The 5000-nt window shown below is 35.2% G+C and overlaps 1 non-coding gene and 1 pseudogene across 1 annotated transcript; both read left to right on the forward strand.

Annotated features, from left to right (window-relative positions):
- Positions 1-708: 708 nt before the first annotated feature.
- On the forward strand, positions 709-889 carry LOC128871495 (5.8S ribosomal RNA). Its single transcript, XR_008456026.1, has one exon. It is a non-coding gene; the product is annotated as a 5.8S ribosomal RNA (ribosomal RNA).
- A 442-nt stretch (positions 890-1331) lies between these two features.
- The window catches only part of LOC128871497 (large subunit ribosomal RNA), a 7311-nt pseudogene continuing 3642 nt past the window's right edge, over positions 1332-5000 (forward strand).

Genomic DNA, 5000 nt, shown 5'->3' on the forward strand with positions numbered 1-5000 from the left:
GGTCTCCGGACGTGATCACTGTGACGCCTCGTGTGTCACGGTTGTTTCGCAAAAGTTGACCGAACTTGATTATTTAGAGGAAGTAAAAGTCGTAACAAGGTTTCCGTAGGTGAACCTGCGGAAGGATCATTATTGTGTTCCATATCCGTAAGAAAAACAAACAATGCCAAAAAAAATAAAAACAAAAACAAACAAAAGAAAAAAAAAAAAAAAGAAAAAAAAGAAAAATTTATAATTATTTTGAATCCATATTCTTTTTATTCTTTTTCATTCAATTTGTTATCCATCAATTATATCATATTAAATATAATATGGATGGTACATTTTGTAATGTTTTTTCTTATTTTTTCTTTTAAAAACCTTTAAACATGAAAATAGAAAGTTGTACTTATTATTCATTTGATTGAATGATAAGTTAATTTGTTCACAATAACAAAAGTGGTATATATTTATTAATATATTTATATATACATAAAATGATTAAAAAAAATACAAAATAATCAAACATAATAAATACCACCACTGTATTATTGTTGAACTAAGACATTCGCAACTTAATAAAAATGTTTAGAGTTAAATATATTTGATATATATTATTGAAAGAAAATCAATTTATATATTATTATTATTATTATTTAATTTTACTCTTTCAATTAATATATGCAAAAAAAAATTGACATTTGTTATAAATAAAAATAAATAAAAAAATACTCTAAGCGGTGGATCACTTGGCTCATGGGTCGATGAAGAACGCAGCAAACTGTGCGTCATCGTGTGAACTGCAGGACACATGAACATCGACATTTTGAACGCATATCGCAGTCCATGCTGTTATGTACATTAAATTAAATTTTAAAGTACTGCTTGGACTACATATGGTTGAGGGTTGTAAGACTATGCTAAATAAGTTGCTTATTCTTTTATAAAAATAATTGAATTTAAGCAAATGTGTATATTATTGGATTTTAAATAATTCATAATATTAATAGCAAAAAAATAAAGATTATATAATGAATTTTTTATTTATTATATATATTCTTAAAAAAAAAAAAATCCTCTCAAATAAAATGAAATAAAAATTTTGAATCTAAGTATTCTCTTTAAAAAATTTTCATATTATTTATATATATATAAAATATTAATTTATATATGTAATTAAAGGAGGAATGTCTAGCATAAAAATTAATTTTTTTTTATTCTAGAATTGCCTCATTTTACATAATTATTATTTATAATATATATTTATATAAAAGGAAAAAAAGAAAAATAGAGATGAAAAGATGATATAATTATTTATTAAATTGTGTGAGAAGATAAAAAATATTTTAAAACAACCTCAACTCATATGGGATTACCCCCTGAATTTAAGCATATTAATGAGGGGAGGAAAAGAAACTAACAAGGATTTTCTTAGTAGCGGCGAGCGAAAAGAAAATAGTTCAGCACTAAGTCACTTTGTCTATATGTCAAATGTGAGATGCAGTGTATGGAATATCTTAATATCTAGTATGAGAAATTAACGATTTAAGTCCTTCTTAAATGAGGCCATTTACCCATAGAGGGTGCCAGGCCCGTATAACGTTAATGATTACTAGAAAGATATTTCCAAAGAGTCGTGTTGCTTGATAGTGCAGCACTAAGTGGGTGGTAAACTCCATCTAAAACTAAATATAACCATGAGACCGATAGTAAACAAGTACCGTGAGGGAAAGTTGAAAAGAACTCTGAATAGAGAGTTAAATAGTACGTGAAACTGCTTAGAGGTTAAGCCCGATGAACCTGAATATCCATTATGAAAAATTCATCATTAAATAATTAAAAATAATGTGCATTTTTTTCATATAAGGACATTGTAATCTATTAACATAATAAAGTATTTATCAAAAGATCATTGGTGATATTAAGTTTATTTAAATTAATTTGCTTTTTAAGCATATTAACATAGAATAAATACTAATGATTTGATAAAGTGTTGATAGATTTTATTATATATAATGCTAAAATTCATTTTTTGAATTTTACAAAAAATTTAATATCTATGATATTAATATTTATTTGTATGCATTTATATGATTAACAATGCGAAAGATTCAGGATACCTTCGGGACCCGTCTTGAAACACGGACCAAGGAGTCTAACATATGTGCAAGTCATTGAGTTATATTAAACTTAATGGCATAATTAACTTAACTTAAAAATATAATGGGATTAATTTTTAGTCTATTTTCTTAAATAGTCAATTAATTCAATCCCGGGGCGTTCCATATAGTTATGTATAATGATAATTTATTATTATTTATACCTCTAACTGGAGCGTACCTTGAGCATATATGCTGTGACCCGAAAGATGGTGAACTATACTTGATCAGGTTGAAGTCAGGGGAAACCCTGATGGAAGACCGAAACAGTTCTGACGTGCAAATCGATTGTCAGAATTGAGTATAGGGGCGAAAGACCAATCGAACCATCTAGTAGCTGGTTCCCTCCGAAGTTTCCCTCAGGATAGCTGGTGCATTTAAAAATTATATAAAATAATCTTATCTGGTAAAGCGAATGATTAGAGGCCTTAGGGTCGAAACGATTTTAACCTATTCTCAAACTTTAAATGGGTAAGAACCTCACCTTTCTTGATATGAAGGTTGAGGTTATGATATAATGTGCCCAGTGGGCCACTTTTGGTAAGCAGAACTGGCGCTGTGGGATGAACCAAACGTAATGTTACGGTGCCTAAATTAACAACTCATGCAGATACCATGAAAGGCGTTGGTTGCTTAAAACAGCAGGACGGTGGACATGGAAGTCGTAATCCGCTAAGGAGTGTGTAACAACTCACCTGCCGAAGCAACTAGCCCTTAAAATGGATGGCGCTTAAGTTGTATACCTATACATTACCGCTAAAGTAGATGATTTATAAAACAATTTCGATTGATTTATAAATTTTGAAACTTTAGTGAGTAGGAGGGTACAATAGTGTGCTTAGAAGTGTTTGGCGTAAGCCTGCATGGAGCCGCTATTGGTACAGATCTTGGTGGTAGTAGCAAATAATCGAATGAGACCTTGGAGGACTGAAGTGGAGAAGGGTTTCGTGTGAACAGTGGTTGATCACGAGTTAGTCGGTCCTAAGTTCAAGGCGAAAGCCGAAAATTTTCAAGTTTTTAATAAAAAAATATTAATAAAATTTATATATATATATTAAAAAATAATTAAATACTTGAATTATTTTGAACGAAAGGGAATACGGTTCCAATTCCGTAACCTGTTGAGTATCCGTTTGTTATTAAAAATGGGCCTTGTGCTCATCCTGGCAACAGGAACGACCATAAAGAAGCCGTCGAGAGATATCGGAAGAGTTTTCTTTTCTGTTTTATAGTCGTACTACCATGGAAGTCTTTCGAAGAGAGATATGGTAGATGGACTAGAAGAGCATGACATTTACTGTTGTGTCGATATTTTCTCCTCGGACCTTGAAAATTTATGGTGGGGTCACGCAAACTTCTCAACAGGCCGTACCAATATCCGCAGCTGGTCTCCAAGGTGAAGAGTCTCTAGTCGATAGAATAATGTAGGTAAGGGAAGTCGGCAAATTAGATCCGTAACTTCGGGATAAGGATTGGCTCTGAAGATTGAGATAGTCGGGCTTGATTGGGAAGCAATACCATGGTTTATGTACTCGTTCTGGGTAAATAGAGAATTACGATTCTTGTTCCCCGGATAGTAGTTACGTAGCCAATTGTGGAACTTTCTTGCTAAAATTTTTAAGGAATTATATCATTCGATATATATTCTTTTTAAATTATAACGATTATCAATTAACAATCAATTCAGAACTGGCACGGACTTGGGGAATCCGACTGTCTAATTAAAACAAAGCATTGTGATGGCCCTAACGGGTGTTGACACAATGTGATTTCTGCCCAGTGCTCTGAATGTCAAAGTGAAGAAATTCAAGTAAGCGCGGGTAAACGGCGGGAGTAACTATGACTCTCTTAAGGTAGCCAAATGCCTCGTCATCTAATTAGTGACGCGCATGAATGGATTAACGAGATTCCTACTGTCCCTATCTACTTGTCGAGGGGGAATTCGGCAGAATGAATGTCGTCAGCTTGTATTGCAAGTTTGACGAGCCTCTGGAGCCCTATTTAAGGTACATAGATGCGGTGCTACTACGTGAGAGTAGCATTCCTGCCATCGTGTGTCTGGATGCGAATGCTACTTCCCCGATGTGGTTCAGCAAGGTATCCAGGCATACTTCTGGATATCAGAGCCACGATCGGGGTGAGGCTATGAGCGAATGGCTTGTGGCGAATAGCCTCCTCGTTGCAAACGAACCAAGCGAGTGGTATACGTTTGAGGGTCCTAGAGGTGTGAGTGACATTGACGTGACGCTCATGAATGAGGCAGCAGCGAGTAGGTTCGAGTGTAAATGGAGCGTTAGGGGGGGTTGGGGAATTAGTGACCATAATTTAATACAAATTATGGTTACTCCCCGTACCCCGCAGTTAGAGGGGGGGAGTCCATTGAGGCGATGGCGTACCTCGTGTACTGACTGGAACCGATATGGACATACTGTTAGGGAAGCGGTATTGGGTATACCGCTTAGTGAGTTTGAGGAATTGGGGGTTGATGAGCAAATTGCTCGTCTATCTGAATGTGTCTGGGGAGTGAATGACTTAGTGTTTAGGAAAGCTAGGGCTGTGAGAATGAAAGGTGTGAAATGGTGGACGAGTGAGTTAAATTCAAAGAGGAGGTCTGTCCGACGCTTGAGGCGGTTGTTTCAACGCGGCAGGCGGACCAATTCGGAGAATCTGTCCCAGCTCAGGTATCAATTTAGTGTAGGAATGAAAGAATATAAGAAAATGTTGGTGAGAGTGAAAGAGGAAGAGTGGAGGAGATTTGTGGGGGATAATAGGGACGACCCTTGGGGACAGGTCCTTAGGATCTGTCGGGGCCGTCGAAATGAGATGGCTAGCTCTCTTCGCGTGGGTGACACTGTGTCAACA

The sequence above is a fragment of the Anastrepha ludens genome, unplaced genomic scaffold (assembly GCF_028408465.1).
Source record: "Anastrepha ludens isolate Willacy unplaced genomic scaffold, idAnaLude1.1 ptg000162l, whole genome shotgun sequence".
Lineage (NCBI taxonomy): Eukaryota > Metazoa > Arthropoda > Insecta > Diptera > Tephritidae > Anastrepha > Anastrepha ludens.